General features: G+C 42.6%; 1 protein-coding gene and 2 long non-coding RNA genes across 7 annotated transcripts in view; 2 read left to right on the top strand and 1 right to left on the bottom strand.

Moving 5' to 3' along the window:
• UBE2H (ubiquitin conjugating enzyme E2 H) overlaps positions 1 to 26,480 on the top strand; it is a 148,439-nt gene that overhangs the window by 2,281 nt on the left and 119,678 nt on the right.
• LOC144339933 (uncharacterized) lies at positions 609 to 16,393 on the top strand. Its single transcript, XR_013415544.1, has 3 exons — positions 609 to 2,094; positions 2,445 to 2,488; positions 15,968 to 16,393. It is a non-coding gene; the product is annotated as an uncharacterized LOC144339933 (long non-coding RNA).
• LOC144339937 (uncharacterized) lies at positions 21,653 to 23,901 on the bottom strand. The gene is made up of 2 exons (XR_013415548.1): positions 22,819 to 23,901; positions 21,653 to 21,904 (listed from the first exon to the last, which is right to left on the bottom strand). It is a non-coding gene; the product is annotated as an uncharacterized LOC144339937 (long non-coding RNA).

Genomic DNA, 26,480 nt, shown 5'->3' with positions numbered 1-26,480 from the left:
ATCTTGAATTGAGAGTTACTGTCACACCTAATGCGAATTTCTACCTAATGTTTAATTGGGATGGAGTGGGGAGATAGAATTCCAGCTGTTTGTGATCATTGTCAGAGTCTCAAATTATGTACATAGACATATTTTTAAAAGATTGAGGATAAAGAGGGGGGCCTAACTTGACCTGATGCCTTTTCCATACAGTGCCTTTTGTTCATTTAGTAGTTGTGGCATCTAGAATGATTACCGCATTTAGGAGTCGGGGTGTGGGGGGTGGAGAGGGAGAGGAAAACAGACAAAGAACAGCAGGGTGTCTTTTTTTTTCTCCCCCTAAGTGGCTTATTTCATAGCTTATTTTTAGTAGAAGATGAAGAAAGGCAAAGATGCATTGGCCTTCTGTTCTTTCCCCACCTTCCTTCCTTTCTGACAAAAGAAAGCAGGGGCGCTTTAAAATTGTAGATCTGAGATAGGAGGATAACAGTTTTAAGATTTAAAAGCCAGAGGTTATCTTTGTTTCGTGTTTATTTTCTGGTATAACGGAGTTTGGAAGTTAAAATGTTTCGGATTTCCTTTTGTGTGTGTTGTGTAGGTGAGAGATTTTGTGTCCTCCTTTCTCTGTTGAATTCACAGATCAGTAGGCCCAAATGGAGCCAACAATTTTTGAGTAAGGTATATTTAGCAGAAAATTTAAGGAAAAATTCCCCAACCCTCTCTACTAAAATGAGTACAATTGTGTGAAAAGGCTGGGGGTTGAGAAAGATGGTGGAGAGGAAGTAGGAAGAAAAGGTCTGAAGGAATGCACTTCTTGCCCCCCAGTGTCCCTTGATGATTTCTTTGGTGTGGGGAGTGATAGCTGGTTTCCTTGCAGTCTCCTGTTTCAGCCCATTTTTGGATGTCTCCTAGCGTAATTATACCACCACAATTTACAGCCTAGCAGGGAACCTATATAGTAGGAAAGTAGCAGTGTGGGGGTAGGGAGAGAAGAGGATGTGTAACTAATTGGCCGCTGCCTTCCACCACCTCACTTGGTTCTTTTGGAGACACTGTCTCTGGTTGTTTGGAGTCAGTGATATTTCTTTTGTGACGGGTTGGTAGGAGGAGAGCTGACTCCCAAGTTATGCAGGGAGTGAGTGTTTTGCACCAATGCACTTAATAATCTGCTGGGTGATTATGCTCTGAAACTCTGACTCATTCATTGTTTCTCTTCTGATCCTTTGCTCAGGGTTGTGCAAACCTCCCCAGGAGCCTAGAAACTGATTTACATGACTTTTGGATCCTTTAGGAATGTGTCCCAATAAAAAAACCTTGCAGTTAGCCCAGATCCTATGGAATGGTCTCGAATAGTGCAGCCATTTGTTTGCAAAGTCAGGTAGATTGGTGATCTGTGCTGCCCAGAGCCTGGCAACCTTTGAGGTTTCCACCTCCAACCAGCTGATTATTTAGATTGTCTGAGAGCTGGGGCTCTGGTGACCTTAAAGCGTGATTTGCCCTAAAGGAATATCGGTTTAAGTTCTCCCTGGTGGAGGAACAAACAGCTCAGATTACACGGGTTTCCTTGTTGGTGGGGGTTACTCGTCTCACCCTGTTGCACAGCCCTGGTGATCCTTTCATCTGTGAACCAGTGGCCCCTGCTGAAGGCTAGAGCTGCTTGTTTTGGAAAAGCGTATGCAGGCAAAAGGCCGCAGGCACCGCTCCTCAGCGCTCATTGGCCGCCCTGTTACTACCCGGAAAAGGAGGAGGGGAGGAGCTACCAAACAGCTGATGGAGTGTGTGACAAGAGAGTGTGTTTATATACAAAAGAGGTGGGGGCTGGGGAGGCCCTCTGAGTGGTGTTACAGGAACAAGTGTGTTTTCGAGGGGTAAAAAGAGGAGAGGAAAACCTGACCTGTTAGAGTACAAGAAACGTTTAGAAAAATTAAGGCTAAATCAGAAAAGTAGATCAGATAATAATGGGGACTGGCATATACCATATGTACAATTTTGTAACTTATAATACCAAGAGTTTTCAATGATTCTTCTTTTCAGAGGGAGTACAGTAATAAAGTAGGAAACACCCCTTTATTTATTTTTAATTTTGTAGAGACCGAGGTCTGACTAGGTTGCCAGGCTGGCCTCCCAACTTCTGGCCTCAAATCTTCCTCCTGCCTTGGCCTCCCAGAGTGCTGGAATTACAGGTGTGAGCCCAGTGCACCTGGCCCAGGGCATGCCACTTTAAATGCACTTAACTTACTCATTTACAGGGATTCCAAAGTATGGCAGAAATGTCAGCTTCCCTTAAAGCATCAAGAGTGATCGAAAGGGACAGCGTCTTACACTAAATCCATTAGCAGCCTGAGTTAATTTTACAGAATTGCTGGTGTCTGCTTTAGGGTTTCAGAGGCTTTCTGTAACAAATTCAAAACCTCGGATGTTGCTGAGTGTGATGGCTCACATCTGTAATCCCAGCATTTTGGGAGGCTGAGGCAGGAGGATCATCTAAGTGTAGGAGTTTGAGGGTCCAGTGAGCTAAGATCATGACACTGCACTCATGCCTGGACAACAGAGCAAGACTCTCTCAATTAAAAAAAAAAGCTGGCACGGTGGCTCATGCCTGCAATCCCAGCACTTTGGGAGGCCAAGGCAGGTAGATCACCTAAGGTCAGGAGTTCAAGACAAGCCTGGCCACGGCGAAAAGCTGTATGTACTTGTACCAAAAATATAAAAAATCAGCCAGGCGTGATGGTGCAGACTTGTAGTCCCAGCTCCTTGGGAGGCTGAGTCACGAGAATCGCTTGAACCCGGGAGGCAGAGGTTGTGGTGAGCCGAAATTGCACCACTGCACTCCAACCTGGACAATAGAACAAGACTCTTATCTCAAAAAAAAAAAAAAAGAAAAAGAAAAAAAAAATCCTCATATGTTTGGGTACCTGCTTTGTGCCAGCATGGTGCTGGGAGTTTAGTAGTGAAAAATTCAGCATGGGTGGTCATGGTGCTTATACAATTAGTTAAAACTTTTTTTAGTTAGAGAGGACAGGCTGTGGTTAGGTCATTGGTGTGTGTAGTGCCTTTTTGAGTAACTTGCATTTACTCTTAGAGTGGACTTTTCAAGGAATAGAAAGATGAAAAAGTAAATTTTGTGTGTTAGGATGTATATGGGGATCTGTACACCTGTTTAAAAAATTACAAAACTAAAATATTAAAATATGTAGCCATTTGTCGTTGACTTAACTTTGGTATTTTGCTGTTAATCAGTAGTTATTCTATCCCTAAGTTAGTAGTCTTTGTTACTCTTTAATTTGTGTTCAGAGTGTAGACAATTCCGTAATCTTTTAACTAGTTCCAGTGTCAATTGGGAACCTGTGGTTTGCCTCTTTATTTCCTGTGGCCTCTGTTTTAGCGAGATGATGAGATGTAAGTTGGCACAGCTTTATGGTCTTCAAGCTAAAAGTTAAAGATTTGGCAACTCGCAGTGTTCTGAATTTGTCTTCCCTGCCTAGATTTTGGTGACAAATATAACATACTGATACTTATTTTGGTTAGGCAGGAACCTACATGAGTAAGCATTCACAGCTTCAGAACCTGATTCCTGCAGTGCAGTTCTAGTAAATTACACACAAGCATAAAAATTCAGCTTTTTGGGAAAAAAAGTATTTTGCAGATGTGACCCATAAAAGTCCCTCCTGTATTTGTGTACGTGTGTTAGAACAACCTAGATTTGTTGGTTTTTTTAGTGGTGCAATTTTCTTAGCCCGTTGATCTGCATTTTATAGATATATTTAAAATTTGGTGTTCTTTTCAGCCTTAACAGATTTGATGGTTCCAAGAATCATTGGATTTTTAGGCATGTAATCCAGACCTTACATTACATTATAATGTTTGCAATGTAACAACTTTTTACCTGTAGACCTACAGAGTGTACCTGTTAGAAAAATACTTAAAAGAACTTAGTTGGATTTCAAAAGTAAAAAGATAATTGAGGAAAACATAGGTTACAAGAAGGAAATCTAGTCACCTGTAATCCTACCCTTTACACAGTAGTTCTCAAACTTTAATAATCACCTGGAGAGTTTGTTAAAACAGGTTACTGCATCCCACTCCTGGAGTTTTCTAATTCATTGGGTCTAGGGTGGGGTCTAAGAAGTTCCCAGATGATGCTCCTGGTCCAGGACCACTGTTTAAGAACTATTGACCTTAAATGTTAACCTTATGGCTTTTTTCCTATGTCTTTTATTCTCCCCGGGATATATTGTTTTCAACCTGTTGATCGTACTGTATGCGTCTGCCCTGTTTTTGCTTAATATTTTTGCAATTGTTTTTCCCAGTTAAAAATAATGACTAGGGGCTGGGTGCGGTGGCTTACTCCTGTAATCCCAGCACTTTGGGAGGCTGAGGCAGGCAGATCACAAGGTCAGGAGATGGAGACCATCCTGGCTAACATAGTGAAACCCCATCTCTATTAAAAATACAAAAAAAAAAAAAAAAAAATTAGCCCGGCATGGTATGGTAGGCACCTGTAGTCCCAGCTACTCGGGAGGCTGAGGCAGGAGAATGGAGTGAACGTGGGAGGTAGAGCTTGCAGTGAGCCTACATCACGCCACTGCACTCCAGCCTGGGCCACAGAGCGAGACTCGGTCTCAAAAAAAAAAAAAAAAAAATGACTAGGCTGGGCGCAGTAGCTCATGCCTGTACTTCCAGCACTTTGGGAGGCTGAGGCGGGCAGATCACCTGAGGTCGGGAATTTGAGACTAGCCTGACTAACATGGAGAAACCCCGTGTTTACTAAAAAATACAAAATTAGTTGGGCGTGGTGGCACATGCCTCTAATCCCAGCTACTGGGGAGGTTGAGGCAGGAGAATCAATTCGTTTGAACCTGGAAGGCAGAGGCTGCGGTGAGATGAGATCGTGCCATTGCACTCCAGCCTGGGCAACAAGAGCAAAACTCCATCGCAAAAAAAAAAAAAAAAAGAATAGCTCATGTAATATGCCATCCCATGACTGTGCCATCTATATAATTCTTTGCCATTTTTCTCTGATGAATAAGATTGAAATTAACATCTTTGTGCATAGGCTTTTCTTTGGGTTATTTCTGTTTTCACGAAATGGAATTCTAGATCAAAGAAGGTAAACATTTGAATTAAAATATTTAATTAAAAATCTCAGAGCCCTACACTCAGCAGGCTCTTGTTTTGTTGTGTTGTGTTTTAGTTGGTATCGTTTTGGCACTGAAATAGCCTGGCATAGTGATTAAAGATGAATTCTAATTTCCTCTTTGTTTAAACTTTGATGTTTTTTCTGCTAATGGTGATCCTCAATTTAGGCATACTTTTGTATTCTCAGAGTGCATACTGCAAGTCGGTAGGTTAAATGTATTTATGAGCAGATACATCTGACTAACAGGAGCTGTAGAATTAGTTTTGGCATCTTGGATTCTTTTTCCTTTTGTTTATTGAGATATAATTGACATACAGTTAACTGTACATATTTAAAGTGATATGTTTGATAAGTTTTAATGTTATGTATCACCCATGAAGCTTATCCTTATCAAGATAGTAGACATAGTCATCTTCCCCCAAAGTTTCTTGTGCCCTTTGTAATCTTTCCTTCCTTCCCCTCCAACCACTGATCTCATTTCTGTCACTGTAGATTATTTTACATTTTCTAGAATTGTATATATAAGTGGAATCATTTAGTACGTACTCTTTTTGTGTGGGTTCTTTCACTCATTCTGAGATTCACCCATGTTCATTTTTTTTTTTAATTGCTGAGTAGTATTCTATTATATGGATATACCACAATTTGTTTATTCATTCACCTCTTATGCTTGGTGGCATTTGGGTTATTTCCAGTTTTGGGCTATTGCAAGTAAAGTTGCTATGAACATTGTGTGGACATACGCTTTTTTTTCTCTTGGCTAAGCTAGATAGATCATGTGGTAGGGTTTGCGTGTGTGTGTGTGCGTGTGCGTGTGCGTGTGTGTTTTGAGATAGGATTTCACTCTATTGCCCAGGATTTCATGGTGTGATCTCAGCTCACTGCAGCGTTGGCCACTTGCCTGGCTAGTTTATTTTTCTTGTAGAGAGGAGGTCTTACTGTTGGCCAGGCTGGTCTCAAATTCCTGGGCTTAAGTGATCCTCTGGCCTCAGCCTCCCAAAGTGCTGGGATTACAGATGTAAGCTGCTGTGCCTAGCCATGTTTAACAGGCAGTTTGAGTTGAATGTTTACTGATGATGATCCATATTTCAACCCCAATAAAATTGTGACAACTGTTGTTTCACTTGAGTGTTTTTTGGGTTTTTTTTTTTTTGTGACGGAGTCTTGTTCTGTCACCCAGGCTGGAGTGCAGTGGCGCGATCTCGGCTCACTGCAAGCTCCGCCTCTTGGGTTCACGCCATTCTCTTGCCTCAGCCTCACGAGTAGCTGGGACTACAGGCACCTGCCACCAAGCCCGCCTAATTTTTTGTGTTTTTTTTAGTAGTGACGGAGTTTCACCATGTTAGCCAGGATGGTCTCCATCTTCTGACCTCGTGATCCACCCACCTCAGCCTCCCAAACTTCTGGGATTACAGGCGTGAGCCACAGTGCCTGGCCTCACTTGTGTATTTTTAAGGAATCATGTTAAATTACATGCTCTTAAAGCACTGATTTTTAAAAAATTATTAACCTTATTTTATAGTATATGAATTTTGTTAATTTTTTAATCAATAAAACGGATTTTATCTTACCACAATGATTGTGATACCTTTCACTTGAATAATGATTTAAACACTTTATCTTCCTTTTTTTATTTTTAAAGACAGAGTCAGTCTCGCTCTGTTGCCCAGACTAGAGTGCAGTGACACGATCTCGGCTCTCTGCAACCTCTGCCTCCTGAGTTCCAGCAATTCTCCTGCCTCAGCCTCCTGAGTAGCTGGGATTACAGGGGCCTGCTATCACACCCGGCTAATTTTTATATTTTTCATTAGAGACAGGGTTTTGCCATGTTGGCCAGGTTGGTCTTGAACTCTTGACCTCAGATAATCCACCTGCCTCTGCCTCCCAAAGTGCTGGGATTACAGGTGTGAACCACGACACCTGGCCAATTTGGGTTTTTTTTTTTTTTTTTTTTAATGGAGTCTGGCTCTGTTGCCCAGGCTAGACTAGAGTGCAGTGGTGCGATTTCAACTCACTGCAACTTCTGCCTCCCGGCGCCTAGCCTAAAGCATTGATTTCCAGCTGAATTTGGTTACAGCTTATTTGGTAGCTGCTCTTCTCTCACCACCCCCATTTGAAATTAGTGAATTAAATTTTTATTGTGAAATATTTTTGTTAGCCTGAGCAACATGGCAAAAGCCTATTTCTACCAAAAAAGATAAAAAATTAACCAGGTATGGTGATATGCACCTGTAATCCCAGCTACTCTGGGGGCTGAGGCAGAAGGATCGCTTGAGCCCAGGAGGCAGAGGTTGTGGTGAGTTGAGATCATGCCACTACACTGTAGCCTGGGTGACAGGACAAGGCCGTCTCAAAAAAAAATGTTTTGTGGCCCTTTGTAATTACACTTTAGGAATCTGACCCAGTGTGGTGGCTCAGGCCTGTAATCCTTGCACCTTGGGAGGCTGAGGTGGGCAGATCACCTGTCAAGAGTTCAAGACCAACCTGGCCAACATGGCGAAACCCCATTTCTAGTAAAAATACAAAAACTACCTGGGTGTGGTGGTACACGCCTGTAATCCCAGATACTCGGGTGGCTGAGGCAGGACAATTGCTTGAACCTGGGAGGTGGAGGTTGCAGTGACCCGAGATTGTGCAACTGCCCTCCAGCCCGGGGGACAGAGCAAGACTCCATCTCAAAAAAACAAAAACCATATTACACTTCAGGATCATAGTCACAAACAACTATTTTATTTTTATATTTGCTTGTAGGACTCTAGCACACTTTTCGTTGATGGTATTCTTCTCTTTGTAAAGTATTGATAAGATTTTTTTTTTAAACATTTCTTTAGCATTTCTAGTGAAGTTTACAGCAGTTGATAAATATTTCTGGAGCACTCTGTTAAAGTCTGAATAATATCTTCAATTTTCACATGGAATAAACTTACATGAAATGAACTAATAGCAGCAACTCAGTGACAGAAGGGGAAACAGACTGTAAGAGTTAGGGTATCCTTTGATATCATGCTTTCCTGGAATGTGTGTGTGTGTGTGTGAGACGGAGTTTCACTCTTGTTACCCAGGCTGGAGTGCAATGGCATGATCTCGACTCACTGCAACCTCTGCCTCCCAGGTTCAAGTGATTCTCCTGCCTCAGCCTCCTGAGTAGCTGGGATTACATGCATGTGCCACCACGCCTGGCTAATTTTTTATTTTTAATAGAGAGGTGATCCCCCCGCCTCGGCCTCCCAAAGTGTTGGGATTACAGGCGTGAGCCACCGTGCCCAACCTGGAGTTTTTTGAAGATTTATTTATTTTTTTTTTGAGACAGGGTCTCTCACTGTCACCTATGCTGGAGTGCAGTGGTGTGATCACAGCTCACTGCAGCCTCGAACTTTCGGATTCTGAACTCAATCCTCCTGCTTCAACCTCCCGAGTAGCTGGGACTATAGGCGTGTGTCACCACACCTGGCTTATTTTTATATTTTTCGTAGAGATGGGGTCGTGCCATGTTGGCCAGCTGGTCTCCAACTCCTGGGCTCAGGCAATCTGGCTGCCTTGGGCCTCCCAAAGTGCAAGGATTACAGTTGTGAGCCACTGCGCCTGGCCTTAAGTTAATTTTTAATGAAATGGTGCTTAAAATTTTTTTTGGCATCTTAAGAGTTATTTGATAGGTTATTGGACACTTGATTTGTAATAGTTGTTATTACATTCTTTCTGATAAATTATAAACAATTTATCTTATGGATGTTTACATGTGTGTTGCTAAAAAAAAAAATAAATAAATCTGGATTCAGTGGCCCATGCCTGTAATCTCACCACTTTGGGAGGAGTGCTTGAGCTCAGGAGATTGAGGGTACAGTGGGCCATGATTATGCCACTGCACTCCAGCCTGGACAACAGAGTGAGACCCTGTCTCAAAAAAATTAATATTACTGACAGCTGGAACTTTTAGTTTGGCTAACAAAGATATGATCTGGCTTGTACCTGTTTTTAGTTTGGAGCAATGATAGTATGTTTGGTGAGTAGACTGTTTTGGTATTCAGACACAGGGATGGTGCCCTGAGCATATAAATTCCAGTGTGTTGGCCAGGTGCAGTGGCTCATGCCTGTAATCCTAGCACTTTGGGAGGCTGAGGCGGGCTGATTGCTTGAGCTCAGGAGTTCGAGACCAGCCTGGGCAACGTGAAACCCTGTCTTTACTAAAATACAAAAAATTAGCTGGACGTGGTGGTGGGCGCTGTAATCCCAGCTGCTCAGGAGACTGAGGCAGAATTGCTTGAACCTGGGAGGCAGAGGTTGCAGTGAGCTGAGATTGTGCCGTTGTACTTCAGCCTGGGCAACAGAGTGTGACTCCGTCTCAAAAAGAAAAAAAAAAAAAAAGATTCCAGTTTGTTATTTTCTAATTGCCGAAGTATAATTCAAGTGCATTGTAGGAACTTTTGAAAACACAGTAGTCTGTTGAGAGGCTGTTGTTGCATTAGTGGTTCTCAACTGGGTATCACATTTGAGAAGAATTAAGTTTTTGGGGGCCCAGGTACTATGGTTATTGTAATTTCTTCTGTGTACCTCACCAGATGCTTGGGGAAAGTGTCTGGTTGTTTATAGGCTGGTGCTCGTGGGGGTATCTGCCCATGCCCAGTAGAACACAAATCCTCAAGGGCCCAGGGAAGCCCCGCATGGCAGCCATATGCTTATGTGGGAAGAAGGATCCTTTTTGCCTCTCCCTGCTTTGTAGGTATCTAGGATGTTAGGTAGGCAGTGTGAATAGTTGCTGCTGATCTTCTGACCTGTTCCTGCAGAGAAGTCAGGGAGGACTAGGTAGCCCTTGTGGAGGGAGAGGTTTGGCTGGACTTTGCCATTCTCTGGAAGACTTTGTCATTCTCTGGAAGACAGGCATGGTTGGTGGGTCTGTCAGTGGTAGCACTTGGAGGGTCCATATTTAGGATATCAATTAATTGGGAATGGAATCTTTGTCTTTGATTCAATCTCCTGGTTTCTAACTTTTAAACCATTTTTAGGGAAGCATTGTGTGTGAAGGTAGGAGATACTCCCTACATACAAAATCATGTTGTTAATGTTGTGAATTATGCATTTTCTTTTTAATATTAGGCAAATTTTTTTTCATATGTCAAGTTTTTATCATGTACACTTTTCAAGGTTTTTTGGATTATAAAATCTTAGTTGAGGTAATATAAATAGAAAACTAGATACGGAGTACATGCCTGGTTCGTGTTACCTCAGAAGCAGTTGTGCTGCCACTTAGCCTAGCAAAAAGTAAATTTAGTTGTTTTGTCCAAAGGGTGCCAGTATAACTTTGGTGATCTGGATTTTACTTTTCTTTCTTTCTTTCTTTCTTTTTTTTTTTCTGTTTTTTTTTTTTTTTGAGGCAGAGTCTTACATTGTCACCCAGGCTGGAAAGCAGTGGCTTGATTTCAGCTCACTGCAGTCTCCACCTCCCGGGTTCAAGCGATTCTCCTGCCTCAGCCTCCCAAGTAGCTGGGATTGCAGGCACACACCACCACGCCTGGCTAATTTTTTGTATCTTTAGTAGAGACGAGGTTTCACTATGTCGGCCAGACTGGTCTCAAACTCCTGACCTCGTGATCCACCCGCCTTGGCCTCCCAAAGGGCTGGGATTACAGGCCTGAGCCACCGTGCCCGGCCTGGATTTTGCTTTTTAATTTGATGATTATATAGTATAGACAGTTTCTGGAAAGTTGATTAATTTAAAAATTCAAAATTTGGTTGGGCGTTGCCATCGCAGCATTTGTATGTAGAAGGTTGATTGGTTGGAGTCATATCAATAAGAGATCACCCAAGTGTAATACAGTTCGATACAATGTTTTCATGGTCTTACTGCTGGATGTTTACTACCCTTTTGCTGTTCTTTGAATCTAAACCTGTAAATAAATTAGTGATTCTCCTTGGCAGCAAAGCTTGGAACTGCATAACTCTTTTAATTTTATTCCAAAAGAAACTGGGTAACAAATGCTCACTTTCGCTGGTTGCAGTGGCTCACTCCTGTAGTCCCAGCTACTGGGATGGCTGAAGCAGGAGGATTGCTTGAGTCCAAGGCTGTAGTGTACAATGATTGCGTCTTCGAATAGCCACTGCATTCTCCCACCTGAGCGCTATAGTGAGACCCTGTCTCTAAAAATAAAAAAACAAAAACAGTCACTTTTATATGGCCTTTGGTTCTTACAGCTATGAATTGTACTTGATCAGATCGTTAATTCAAACTAGAGGCGGGGCGTGGTGGCTCTCGCCTGTAATTGCAGCTCTTTGGGAGGCCAAGGCAGATGGATCATCTGAGGTCAGGAGTTCAAGACCAGCCTGGCCAACATGGTGACGCCCCATCTCTACTGAAAATACAAAAATTAGTTGGGTGTGGTGGCAGGTGCCCGTAATCAAAGCTATTTGGGAGGCCGAGGCAGGAGAATTGCTTGAACCCAGGAGATGTGGAGGTTGCAGGGTGCCAAGATCGCATCACTGTGCTTCAACCTGGTAATGGACTGAGACTCTGTCTCAAAAAAAAAAAAAAAAAAAAATTCAAACTAGGAGAGCCTACAAGTCCATAATCCTGTGAGGGGAATCTCGGACAGTTTGAGTTGGCTTTTTTTTTGAGATGGCGTTTCGCTCTTGTTGCCCAGGCTGGAGTGCAATGGCATAATCTCGGCTCACCACAACCTCCGCCTCCTGAGTTCAAGCAATTCTCCTGCCTCAGCCTCCCGAGTAGCTGGGATTACAGGCATGCGCCACCATGCCCTGCTAATTTTGTATTTTTAATAGAAACGGAGTTTCTCCATATTGGTCAGGCTGGTCTCAAACTCCCAACCTCAGGTGATCCGCCCACCTCGGCCTCCCAAAGTGCTGTGATTACAGGCTGAGCCACCGTGCCCGGTCGACTTTTTTTTTTTTTTTTTGAGACAAAGTTTCACTTTTGTTGCCCAGGCTGGAGAGCAATGGTATAATCTCGGCTCATCGCAACCTCTGCCTCCCGGGTTCAAGCGGTTCTCCTGCCTCAGCCTCTCCGGTAGCTGGGATTACAGGCATGTGCCACCATGCCCAGCTAATTTTGTATTTTTAGTAGAGACTGGTTTCTCCATGTTGGTCAGGGTAGTCTTGAACTCCTGGCCTCAGGTAATCCACCCGCCTCGGCCTTTCAAAGTGCTGGGATTGCAGGTGTGAGCCACCGCACCCAGCCTTTTTTTTTTTTTTTTTTTTTTTTGTTGAGACAGTCTCTCTTTTGCCCACACTGGAGCGTAGTGGTACCATCATGGTTCACTGAAGCCTTGACCTCCTGGGTGCAAAGCAGTCCTTCTGCCTCATCCCCCTGAGTAGCTGGAACTATAGTCACATGCCACTATGCCCAGCTAATTTTTCTATATTTTTGTAGAGACAGGATTTTGCCGTGTTGCCCAGGCTGATCTTGAACTCCTGAGTTCAAGTGATCCTCTTGCCTTGACCTTCCAAAGTGCTGGGATTACAGGTGTGAACCATTGTGCCTGGCCATGGATTTTTATTACAAATTATATTCAAATAGATGAAAACAGGAGGGAAAAGAATTTTCAGTATGTGGAGTAGTTTTGACAGGAGTTTTAGCCCTTTATGTTGGTGACTGATATTAATGTTGCTCTTAAGTGTACTTAAGCACACTAAAACATTGAACACAACATGTGTTTGATAACACAATTATCAAGGGAACTGAGGATAAAAGCACTCATCTTTGTATCGCAATATGAGATTATTAGCATCTGTTAACTTTACAAACCTGACTCATTTAATTGTCCACAGCCACCATCGTGATAATGAATAAAGAGAAAACAAATCGTGTATTTTGTCACTCTATTCATTTTTATCTATAAAGATTTAAAATACCTTTCTTTTGAGTTAGGTTGGTTTTATGGTTGGAAGAAGGAAAGGAGGTAGACCTTTGAATGTCTTGATTGCTGCTCATTTCTCTAGGCAGTGAAGAAAGGTAGCTAAAGTGCTGTCTCTGATTATCAAATGCCATATATGTGAATATACCTGTGTTGTCTGTCGTGCTGTTGTGAACACTCACTTGCTTTCATCTTTTTTATCCATGAGCTCTTGCATTAGAGTAGTTAGTAACCAGTTCTTTCTCTTGGAGTAATTAATGTGACTTTTCCCTTGTTTGAGATTTAGCTAAGAGTTTTATATGTAACATATAAACCATGATACATCAGAAAGACTGTATTTGTGGTTCATAAAGACTGTAATTTCATTTCATTTTCATAAATTGTATGTTTTCAAGTCTATATGTTTGGGTTTTTTTGTTGTTTGTTTTTTTGATATGGAGCCTCACACTTGTAGCCCAGGCTGGAGTGCAGTGGCACAATCTCGGGTCACTGCAACCTCCGCCTCCCCAGTTCAAGCAACTCTCCTGCCTCAGCCTCCCCAGTAGCTGGGATTACAGGCACCTGCCAACATGCCTGGCTAACTTTTTTTTTTTTTGTATTTTTCAGTAGAGATGGGGTTTCACCATGTTGGCCAGGCTCCAGGTTGGTCTCGAACTCCTGACATCAGGTGACCCACCCGCCTTGGCCTCCCAAAGTGCTGGGATTACAGGCGCCAGCCACCTCGCCTGGCCTGAACTGGATTATTTTAATGGACATATGTATCTTTTTGTTTGCTTAATGAGAATTTGGAATTCTATTTTTAATAGAATCAGAAATTAGTTTGTGACTTGTGTGCTTTTAAATTAGGCATATTACTCACTTGAATGAATTGGATAAAACATGATGGTTTTAGTCTGCCATTTCTGGCAGTTTTATTTCTTAAATGTCGTTCTTAAAGTGTTTTGTCAGCTCTGATGAAGTTCTGATGGCATCTTATTATTTAAAGTTAAATTTTAATAGGTATTAGAGTCATAGATTTTAGCATGTTTTTATACTTGGAGAAAACCTGGACTGCAAATACTGGTATTAAAAAGCAATGGTGGCTTTCTGAATATAAGGGCTCTTAGTGTGGAAATTGATAATCATATTCTCTCTAGGCAATAGCATTTGTGGCCTTAAGTAGTAGCTTAAGAAGTATTAATGCTTAACTGTAACACTTCAGATTAGGAGAGTAAACTCTGGTAACTTTGTTATTATTGATAGAAAAAAGTAGAGGTGAAGGTTGAGAGGATACTACTTTTCAACTGTGATTAACACCAGTTTTACTAGTAGTCATATTTGTTGTGTGAAAAATAGAATTAAAACAGCAGCCTAGTAATGTCTGTTAATCCTGCTTATGAATATAAGATTCGTAAAGAAAAATAAAAATGACCTAGTAGGTTTTTTTTTTTTTTTTTTTTGAGACGGAGTCTCGCTGTGTCGCCCAGGCTGGAGTGCAGTGGCCGGATCTCAGCTCACTGCAAGCTCTGCCTCCCAGGTTTTTACACCATTCTCCTGCCTCAGCCTCCCGAGCAGCCGGGACTACAGGCGCCCGCCACCTCGCCCGGCTAGTTTTTTGTATTTTTTAGTAGAGACGGGGTTTCACCGTGTTAGCCAGGATGGTCTCGAACTCCTGACCTCGTGATCCGCCCGTCTCGGCCTCCCAAAGTGCTGGGATTACAGGCTTGAGCCACCGCACCTGGCCAGACCTAGTAGGTTTTAATCAGTGTTCTGGTACCTCTCTACAACAAAAGATGGCCCTGCATCTTTTCTTAAGGTGTCAGAATTGTATTTACCCTGTTAATTTAAAGAACAACATAAGTCCTGTAAAAGTGCCTGATTTGTGGAAGCTTTTGTCAGGATAGAATGGCAGCATGCTGTTTCCTTTCAAAGTTTTATGTATTTAATTACCTGAATTATATTTTCTTTCTTTTTTCTTTTCTGGTTTTTTGTTTGTTTGTTTGTTTTTTGACGGAGTAACTTGCTCTGTCGCCCGGGCTGGAGTGCAGTGGCGCGATGTTGGCTGACTATAACTTTCACCTCTTGGATTCAAGTGATTTTCCTACCTCAGCCTCCTGAGTAGCTGGGATTCAGGCACGCACTACCACACCCAGCAAATTTTTGTATTTTTAGTAGATACAGGGTTTCACCATGTTGGTCTGGAACTCCTGACCTCGTGGTCTGTCCACCTCAACCTCCCAAAATGCTGGCATTACAGACGTGAACCACCATGCCCAGCCTTAAATTTATTTTTAAAAGTTATATATGCATTTATATATGTTTATGCTTCTATGTATACCTCTATATGTATGTTTATTTTTACCTTTCATCTCTATTCTGTGGTGCATATATATATATACGCGCACACACACACACGTATATTTTTTGTAGAAATGGGGTCTTGTCCTGTCCTTGAACTCCTGGCCTCAAGTGATCTGATCTGGCTACGTTGGCCTCCCAAAGTGCTGGGATTACAGGGTGAGCCACCCTGCCTGTTTTTTTAAATTTTTATTTTATGTTTTTTTTTTAAATATATATTTTTGACTTCAGAATTTTCTAAGCAGTTGAAATTACTCCTTTAAATTAGTTTTGGTGTATTTTTTTTTGAGACGGAGTCTCACTGTGTCGCCCAGGCTGGAGTGCAGTGGTGCGATCTCGGCTTACTGCAAGCTCCGCCTCCCGGGTTCATGCCATTCTCCTGCCTCAGCTTCCCGGAGTGGCTGGGACCACAGGCGCCCGCCACCACACCTGGCTAATTTTTTGTATTTTTAGTAGAGATGGGGTTTCACTGTGTTAGCCAGAATGGTCTCAATCTCCTGACCTCGTGATCCGCCCGTCTCGGCCTCCCAAAGTGCTGGGATTACAGGTGTGAGCCACCGCGCCCAGCTGGTGTATGTATTTTTATTTCAGCTCTTTTTTCTTTTTTTTTTTGAGACAAAGTCTTACCGTTGCCCAGGCTGGAGTGCAGTGGCATGATCTTGGCTCATTGCAGCCTCCGCCTCCCGGGTTCAAGTGATTCTCCTGCCTCAGCCTCCTGAGTAACTTGGATTACAGGTGCCCACCACCATGCCCAACTAATTTTTGCAGTTTTAGTAGAGATGGGGTTTCACCATATTGACTAGGCTGGTCTTGAACTCCTGACCTCAGGTGATCCACCTGCCTTGGCCTCCCAAAGTGCTGGGATTATAGTTGTGAGCCACCACTCCCGGCCTCAGCTCATGTTTTTGTTGTTCTTTTTTGTTTTTAAAGCAAAGTCTGTCTCTGTTGCCTAGGCTGGAGTGCAGTGGTGCTTTCTCGGCTCACTGCAACCTCCACCTCCCAGGCTCAAGCGATCCTCCTGCCTCAGCCTCCTGAGTAGCTAGGACTACAGTCATGTGCTACATTTTAATGCCCAGCTAATTTTTGTAATTTTAGTAGAGATGGAATTTCGCCATGTTGCCTAGGGTGGTCTCAAACTCCCGAGCTCAAGTGATCTGCCCACCTTGGCCTCACAAAGTGCTGGGATTACAGGCATGAGTGACTGTGCTCGGCCTGTCATTGCTCAATAATGTACTTTTCATTCTAATACATTTCACGTTTATCAAAACTTGCAGCGTGGCCGGGCGCGGTGGCTCAAGCCTGTAATCCCAGCACTTTGGGAGGCCGAGACGGGCGGATCACGAGATCAGGAGATCGAGACCATCCTGGCTAACACGGTGAAACCCCGTCTCTACTAAAAAATACAAAAAAAAAAAAAAAACTAGCCGGGCGAGGTGGCTGGCGCCTGTAGTCCCAGCTACTTGGGAGGCTGAGGCAGGAGAATGGCGTAAACCCGGGAGGCGGAGCCTGCAGTGAGCTGAGATCCGGCCACTGCACTCCAGCCCGGGCGACAGAGCGAGACTCCGTCTCAAAAAAAAAAAAAAAAAAAACTTGCAGCGTTTTTGCTTTGAGATGTTATGGCCCACTTTTTGTGGATTAAAAATCTGGACCACACAGGTCAGTTGAAGGTTGAAGGTGCTGAGATCAGAGTAAGTCCTTATCACAGTGGATCTGGGGCTGACTATGGTTTCGTAAGCTTTTGTCCCTTATAGCTTTGCCTGTGTAGTAGATGCTCAGCAAACCCCTGTTAAATGGATTAGAATGAATTATATACTACTGGGTTTTCACCAAGTCCTTAGGTCATTTTTAGGCTAAACTTTGGCACCTGCAATTGAAGCGATATGGAAATCTTGCAGGAAAGTGTTGAATCTTCTTCCAGTGATGGGGACTTCAGTTCTTTTCTGTGCGGATGTCATTTGCCTTTTAATGTAGTGTTCATTTTCCCACATGTAACGTGCATTTGTTTTCCGAAATGGTCCTAAATGCTAATACCTTATAGGTTATTCAATGCCATTTTCAGATGGTTAAGATTGTTTGATTCCTGGTGTTTAAGATAAAAAGAAATTAAGGTTGTGCATTGGGGAAAGAAACAGCTGAAACTTGCTTTACTTCATTTGTAAAATAGAATACCTTAAACCCATCCAAATTGTGGAGCTTTTTAGTACTCTGTTTTATACGTTGCAAAGTGTGTCAAGTTCCTCCTTACAAATTTAGAAGTTCTAAAAGGGGCTTTCCTTAATATTTGATACTGTCACTTCTTAGTTTGCTCAGGACTTCATTAAGGACCTTTATTTTGTGTTTACCTTTCATCTGTATTCTGTGACAGAAGAGGACTTAAGAACTACTTCAGCAGCTCACACCTTCCATAAAAATAATGTGGCCTTTTCTTAGTTATTCAGAATAATAGGAAAAATACTTAAACCAGGCTTTTAAAAATCTCATTTTACAGATGCAAAACCTGAAGTTTAGTGTTATATTTAAATGTGTATACACGTAAGTATAGCTTTGGTTTTTCTTTGTGTGTGGGCATGTGCTTGGTGAAAGAGAAACAGAATTTTACTCTTTAGGTTTTTGGTAAATAACAGAGGTTCTGGCACAGGTGATGTCTGGAGCCCCCTAGGGATCCCCAAGATACTTTCAAGGGGACTGTGAGGTCAGAACTTGTTTCATAGTAATATTCATTCATTATGTGCCTTTTTTGCCTGGCCAACAGTCTTCTGATATAGACATTTCTGACAGGATTTTTGATGTATGATGAAATGATGTCAACATTTGGAAGATCTGTGGAAGTCAGTGAAAACTATTTTCCAAATGGCCAGTACATGACAGAAAAATTATGCTTGGTTAAAAGATCTATTAAAAATGCAAAGTAGGCCAGGTATGGTGCCTCACGCCTGTAATCCCAGCACTTTGGGAGGCCGAGGCAGGCAGATCACGTGGTCAGGAGTTCACAGTGAAACCCCGTCTCTACTAAAAGTACAAAAATTAGCTGGGCGTGGTGTTTGGCGCCTGTAATCCCTGTTACTGTGGAGGCTGAGGCAGTCGAATCGCTTAAACCTGGGAGGCGGAGGTTGCAGTGAGCTGAGATTGTGCCACCGCACTCCAGCCTGGGTGACAGAGCTAGACTCCGTCTCAAAAAAGTAAAGTAGAACAGTGGATTTTAATATAAGAATATGAAAAGTTCATTGGTACAAATTAAGATTCCACGTTGCAGTTAGCTTTTAGGAGACAACCGCTTGTCTGTCAATTTTGGCATAATATCAACAAAAAATGTCCAGAATTACCTGAAAAGTCTATTAAAGGACTCTTCTCTAATTACATTCAGAATATACCAGATTCAATACAGAAGCACATATGAAAATCCAGCTTTCTTTTCTTAAGCTGCACATTAAAGAGAGTTGCAAAATCATTAAAAGCCGTTATTATATTATTCTTTGTTTTGGAAATTAATTTTTTCATAAAAATGATGTATACATGCATAAGATTTACTTTTAAAGGAATTAATATTTTGTGTCTCTAAAATGGTAAGTAACACACATAGAAAAGCTCTTTGAGGTCTTCAGTTTTTTTTTTTCTTTCGCCAAGACAGAGTCTTACTCTGTTGCCCAGGCTGGAGTGCCATGGCGTGATCTCTGCTCACTGCAACCTTCGCCTCCCGGGTTCAGGCAATTCTCCTGCCTCAGCCTCCCCAGTAGCTAGGATTACAGGCGCACACCACCACGCCTGGCTAATTTTTTTTTTTTTTTGAGACAGGGTTTTGCTCTTGTTGCCCAGGCTGGAGTGCAGTGGCACAATCTCGGCTCATTGCAACCTCTGCCTCCTGGGTTCAGGTGATTCTCCTGCCTCAGCCTCCCAAGTAGCTGGGACTACAGGCATGCACCACCACCCCCAGCTAATTTTTTGTATTTAGTAGAGATTGGGTTTCACCATGTTGGTCAGGCTGGTCTTGAACTCCTGACCTCAGGTGATCCACCTGCCTCAGCCTCCCAAAGTGCTGGGATTACAGGTGTGAGCCACCGTGCCCTGCGTTTTTTAAAAATTTAATTTAATTTTTTTTTTTGAGATGGAGTCTCACGCTCTCACCCAGGCTGGAGTGCAGTGGGGCAATCTCGGCTCACTGCAACCCCTCCCTCCTGGCTTTAAGCAATTTTCCTGCCTCAGCCTCCCGAGTAGCTGGGACTACAGGCGCGTGCCACCATGCCCGGCTAAGTTTTTGTATTTTTAGTAGAGATGAGGTTTTACTGTGTTAGCCTGGATGGTCTCGATCTCCTGACCTCGTGATCCGCCCGCCTTGGCCTTCCAAAGTGCTGGGATTACAGGTGTGAGTCACTGCGCCCAGCTGTTAATTTTTAAATTTTTAGTAGAGATGGGGTTTCACCATGTTGGCCAAGCTGGTCTCGAACTCCTGACCTCGTGATCCACCCACCTTGGCCTCCCAACGTATTGGGATTACAGGCATAAGCCACCACGTCCAGCCGTGGTCTTTAATTTTTAAGAGTGTAGGCCGGGTGCGGTGGCTTACGCCTGTAATGCTAACATTTTGGGAGGCCAAGGTGGGCAGGTCACCTGAGGTCATCGGGACTTTGAAACAGCTTGAGCAACATGGAGAACCTCGTCTCTTTTGTATTTTGAAAATACAAAATTAGCTGGTCATGGTGGCGCATGCCTGTAATCCCAGCTACTCTGGAGGATGAGGCAGGAGAATTACTTAAACCTGGGAGGCAGAGGAGGCAGAGGAGACAGAGGCTGCGGTGAGCCGAGATCACACCATTACACTGCAGCGTGGTCAACAAGAGTGAAACCCCATCTCAAAAAAAAAAAAATACGAAGAGTGTAAAGCATGCTGAGACCACAGTGTTTGAGAGCCACTACTCTAGCAAATGTATGTCGGAAGAGAAGTCATATTATGATAAAGTCTAGGATGTGCTTTAATTGTAACCTAGCACAGTTTCTGGTATATCAGGTTTTTTTTTTTTTTTTGGAGACAGAATCTCTGTTGCCCAGCCTGTAGTACAGCGGTGCAGTCTCGGCTTGCTGTAACCTCCACCTCCTGGGTTCAAGTGATTCTTCTGCCTCAGCCTCTCAAGTAGCTGGGATTACAAGGGGCCTGCCACCACACCTGGCTAATTTTGTTGTTTTAGTAGAGACAGAGTTTCCCCATGTTGGCCAGGCTGGTCTCGAACGCCTGACCTCAAGTGATCTGCCCACCTTGGCCTCCCAAAGTGCTGGGATTACAGGTGTCAGCCACTGTGCCTGGCAATGTGTTAATATGATATTTGAACCAGACTGGATTGAATTATTAAGTAAACCATGTCAATACACATGTAGCTAAGAAGGAAAATTGGTGGTGTGTGAAGATGTGTATTTTATAGATTCTAAGACCTTTTTTTCCACATCTTAACATCTTTGAAATTGAGATGTCTTAAAATGGTGATAAGTCATAGTCTAATGGGCAACTTTTTTCCTTTCTTGGTGTGTCATAAAATAATGGTGTGTCATAGATGTGATGAAATGTGCTAGTCTTTGTGTGTGGAGAGGAGAAGGAAACATACTGGATAGCACTTCAATTCTTGAGCTGCAGGATATGGTGCATTAAATGTTACTCTTCTTTTTTTTTTTTTTTTGAGACGGAGTTTTGCTCTTGTTGCCCAGGCTGGAGTGCAATGGCGCAATCTCTGCTCACTGCAACCTCTGCCTCCTGGGTTCAAGTGATTCTCCTGCCTCGGCCCCCCAAGTAGCTGGGTTTACCGGCATGTGCCACCACGCCAGCTAATTTTTGTCTTTTTAATAGAGACGGGGTTTCTCCATGTTGGTCAGGCTGGTCTCAAACTCCCGACCTCAGGTGATCCACCTGCCGTTGGCCTCCCAAAGTGCTGGGATTACAGGCGTGAGCCACCACGCCCAGCCCCTGAATGTTACTCTTATCAGGCATTTAATTGACTCTGGGCTCATAGTTGCAATATTCTATTCATAAAGCAATTATCTTTATTTCAAGCCAGAAAACTAGATTTCAGTGCTAGAATTCAAGTCTTTAAAATAAAATGTAAAACTCATATTTGTGTATCTTTTTTAATATGCAGAGCCTTTTTTCTGTGTAACCATATTGTTGATTTTCTTATCTTTATATATATATTTTTTTGTTCGTTTTTAATTGACGTATTTATGGCATACAGTGATACTTCTATAGATATATACAATGTGTAATGATCAAATTGGGCATATCTGTCACCTTATCACTGCTTTGTGTTGGGAACATCCAAAATCCACTCTTCTAGTTATTTGAAAAGACAAAATAGTTTTTATTTATTTATTTTTGAGACGGAGTCTCGCTTTGTTGCCCAGGCTGAAGTGCATTGGTGCGATCTCAGCTCACTGCAACCTCCACCTCCCGAGTTCAAGCAATTCTCCTGCCTCACGCTCCTGAGTAGCTGGGATTACAGGCATGTACCACCGCGCCCAGCTAATTTTTGTATTTTTAGTAGAGACGGGGTTTCACCATGTTGGCCAGGCTGGTCTTGAACTCCTGACCTCAAATGATCCACTTGCCCTGGCCTCCCAAAGTGCTGGGATTACAGGCATGAGCCACGGCGCCTGGCCATAAATCATGTTTTTTTTTTTTTTTTTTTTGAGACAGAGTCTCACTCTGTTGCCAGGCTGGAGTTCAAGCAATTCTGCCTCAACCTGCCGAGTGGACTACAGGTGTGCGCCACCATGCCCGACTCTTTTTTGTATTTTTAGTAGAGACGGGGTTTTACCGTGTTGGCCAGGATGGTCTTGAACCCCAGACCTCATGATCCGCCTGTCTCAGCCTCCCAAAGTACTGGGATTAAAAGCGTGAGCCACTGTGCCCGGCCAAATTTTATTTATCTTTTTAATTTTGAGATGGTATCTCGCCATGTTGCCCAGGCTGGTTTTAAACTCCTGGGCTCAACTGATCCACCTGCCTTTGGACTCCCAGAGTGCTGGGATTACAGGTGTGAGCCACTGCGCTCAGCTACAATAAATTGTTAATTACAGTCACCTTCCAGTGCACACTAAGACTTATTTCTTTTATCTACCTGTGATTCTATATTTGTTAACCAATCTCTGGCTACCTCCCCACCAGACTCTAGTAACCACTATTCTGCTCCATTTCTATGAAATTAACTTTTTTAGCTCCCACATGTGAGTGAGAATATGCGGTACATGTCTTTGCGTGCCTGCTTTATTTTACTTAACATAATGTCCCCTAAACTCATTCATGATGCTGCGAGTAAGATGGGGTTTTTTATTTTTTTTATGGCTGAGTAGTACTCATATATAGTGTATTACATACCACATTTTCTTTATCCATTTATTTGTTGTCCACTTTTTTTTTTTTTTTTTGAGACAAGAGTCTCGCTCTGTCACCCAGGCTGGAGTGCAGTGATGCAATCTTGGCTCACTGCAACCTCTGCCTCCTGGGTTCAAGCAATTCTCTGCTTCAGCCTCCCGAGTAGCTGGGATTACAGGCATGTGCCACCACGCCAGGCTAAGTTTTGTATTTTTAGTAGAGACCGGGTTTCATGATCTTGGCCAGGCTGGTCTCGAACTCCAGACCTGAGGTGATCCACCTGCCTCGGCCTCCCAAAGTGCTGGGATTACAGGTGTGAGCCACTGTGCCAGGCCGAGGCCAAGAGTTTCATTACAGCCTAGGCAACAGAGCGAGACCCTTTATCTTAAAAAGAAAAAATCATAGACTTTTTCAAATGTGTGACATTTGAAGACGTAAAATACAGTGGAATAACTATAGGCTTCAGTCACAGATTGGATTTATATCTCTTTGCCTTGGTTTCCTCAACCGAAAAAGGAAGGAAATACTTGTAACTTGTTTTGAGGTTATTTTATATGAAATGTATGTGAATGTATTTAGCATGTGATTGCTTACTGGACAGATCAGTTAGGAATTGTAGTTGGCTGCTAGTAACAGTTCTGGAATAATGTAGTTGTGACAGTAAGTTAGGTAGGCAGGTAAGGGCGGGCTTCATGTCATCAGGGAATCCAGATTGCTGCAGTGTGTATTCACAGCCCTCTTCAGTGCATTACTTATTCTTAAAGGAATCGCTTCTGCAGTCACCTCAGTTTCATGCAGTGGGAGGAAGAAAGGGGTGAGTTGGCAGAAGGCTAAGAGCTAGCTAAAACTATTCCCCTTCTCCAACAACCAAAGGAACTTTTCTGAATATGCCTCCCTACACATTGCCCTGATCATCTTGGGCGAGAAGTGTCTCGTTGCAAGAAAGGCTGGGAAACAAGGCTGTTTGACTGCCCTTAATAAAATCGGGGTTTTGATAGTAAGAAGGAGATAAGAGGTATTGGGTTGGATAATGTACAGTCTTTCACAGCGAATGTTGTTTCACTTTTTTCTTTCATTTACGTATTTGGGAGTATTATTGTATAGGCCTAGCTCCCATGAACTGTCCCACACCGTGGATTTTATTTTTTTCTTGTTTTTTTCCACCTGGAGAGCACCGTGAATTTTTGTTTATGAATATCTTTTTTTCTTTCTTTCTTTTTTTTCTGAGCCTTAATCTCACTCTGTCTCCCAGGCTGGAGTGCAGTGGCGTGATCTTGGATCAGTGCAACCTCTGCCTCGGCCTCCCGAGTAGCTGGGATTACAGGTGCCCGCCACCACGCCTGGCTAATTTTTGTATTTTTAGTAGAGCTGGGGTTTCACCATCTTGGCCAGGCTGGTCTTGGAACTCCTGACCTCGTGATCCACCCTCCTCGACCTCCCAAAGTGCTGGGATTATAGGCGTAAACCACTGTGCCCGGCCGTTTATGATTATTTATGTCTTTTGGGTTCTGCTTTGCTGGGGGACTGGGCTTATGTGATAAAATTACTTACTTGAGCGTTAAAGGAAAACAAAAAGTTTAACTTTTTTTTTTTTTTTTTTCCGTTCATAGTTTAGCTTACCCTCAACCTTTAACTCAGAGGACCTGATTTGGTAGTTTGGCGGTGGTTAAAGGTTGGTAGAGGAGAGGCAGAGTGTTGCTAGGAAAAGAGACTGCCTGGAGGACCGTTCAGGGCTTTTGTCCTTGGCTCTGTGCTACTCGGAGGCCTTGGGGCTTTTGGTTCCTTCTTGGGTTATCTGTGTCCTTATCTATCAAATAAGGAGTTGGTTTAGATGATTTTAAGTCTTTCCAACTTGAATATTCTGATTTTATATGTAGACATACATGCAACTCTTATTTTTTGTGTGTGTGTGTGAATGTAAAAGGCCTTCACAGCCATATGTATACCTGGTATTGCCTTCTAGGGAATACAGAAGTGAAGATAGAGTTATGACATGAAGTTAAAATCTCATTTTGAATCTTAGTCTCTTTGCAGATAAATATGCACAGTAAAACTAGGTAAATTCTGCAATTTATTACCTTCTTGGTATGAATTTTTACTAGGGCTTTTTTAGAAGTTCAAAGTAGAAGACTTTTAACATCTTCATTTTGGATTTTAAAATGTGGCAGTGAAATATTTTACATTTAGAAACCTGTGTTAATGTTGACTAGGAAAAGTCTCAGTCTTATGCCATTAGTAATGATGTGTTTGTTATCCTTTCGTTTCTAGAAATGGATCTCTGGAATTAGATGGAGTATTGTGAAAGTATAATATTAAAAAAAATGTTTTTGTAGAGACAGGGTCTCACTGTATTGCCCAGGCTGGTCTCGAACTCCCAGGCTCAAGTGAACCTATCACTTTGACCTCCTGAAGTGCTAGGATTACAAGTGTGAACCACCATGCCCATCCTGAAGGTATAATTATTAAAATGCTATCTGATGTTCATAATTTGCTTATCCAAGAATTCAGATACTTTGCCCTACTTAGGTCAGACTTTGGCCTACTCTGTGAGTGAATCAGTTTTTGCTTTTGTTACAGATGGTAGAATTGAGTCAAAATGTTAATGGCCCTTGTCCAATATGGGGAGCTAGTTAATGTCTTCTGATTCTATCCTGTGGAGTGAGAGTATCTATTTGTTCACTTGATGGAAACTTACAGTTCCCTTGTGTCTTGTTTCAGTTTTGTTTTTCATGTGGAATACATCTAGAGAGACAGTATGGTTTAGTGGATGGGACAGGCCCTTGTGAGAATTATTTCAAATAATTTTGTAATTTCAACCCAGTAAATTTCTCCATCAGCGTTCCTGATCCCTGGCATTATGAACAGTAGGTTTCAGAAAGCTTCCATGTTTTAGAACCTCTCCTACCTAACAGTAATCACCTCAGATGTTTGTAATTCGTAATTGGAATATTTAATTATTAGGTAAGAGCAAGGTATTACAGATTCTTTGGAGTGCAATGGCTCGATCTCAACTCACTGCAGTCTCCACCTCCCAGGTTCAAGCGATTCTCCTGCCTCAGCCTCCCGAGTAGCTGGGATTACAGGCACCCACCACCACACCCAGCTAATTTTTGTATTTTTAGTAGAGACTGGGTTTCACCATATTAGCCAGGATGTTCTTGATCTCTTGACCTTGTGATTTGCCCGCCTTGGCCTCCCAAAGTGCTGAGATTACAGGTGTGAGCCACCACATCCAGCCAAGGTGTTATAGATTCTTTAACCTAAATTTGGCTTGTTACTTGGAAATGTTACTGAGGAAATTGGTAATCAGTTTTATGATTTTCTAAATTACTATGTAACTTCTAGTCACATAAAAAGTGTCTAAGTCCAGTAGCAAGAGAGGGCTGCTTCAAATTGTGATTAATGATATTGCAGAACAAATTCTGGGTTGGTAGTAATATTTATTGGTTAAAATATAGTAGTAGGCCTTTAACATGGATATGACTGTATGTCTTTATTTTCAGCTGCCACATATTTATGAATAAAACCAAACTTAGAAAAAGCAGGTAAAACTTTATTTTATTTTGGAAGTTAGTTGACAAGGGTAATTCAGATTGAATTGCATAATAATGGCAATATTAAGTTTCTTGTTTAACAGATATAGACTGGAAAGTTCTCTTTCAGCACTTTGGGAGGCTGAGGCGGGTGGATCACAAGGTCAGGAGATTGAGACCTTCCTGGCTAACACGGTGGAACGCTGTCTCTACTAAAAACACAAAAAATTAGCCAGGCATGGTGGCAGGCACCTGTAATCCCAGCTACTTGGGAGGCT

Source organism: Macaca mulatta, chromosome 3 (genome assembly GCF_049350105.2).
Source record: "Macaca mulatta isolate MMU2019108-1 chromosome 3, T2T-MMU8v2.0, whole genome shotgun sequence".
Classification (NCBI taxonomy): Eukaryota; Metazoa; Chordata; class Mammalia; order Primates; family Cercopithecidae; genus Macaca; species Macaca mulatta.
Note: the sequence above shows the minus strand (reverse complement) of the source record. Positions and strands in the feature narration are given on the sequence as shown.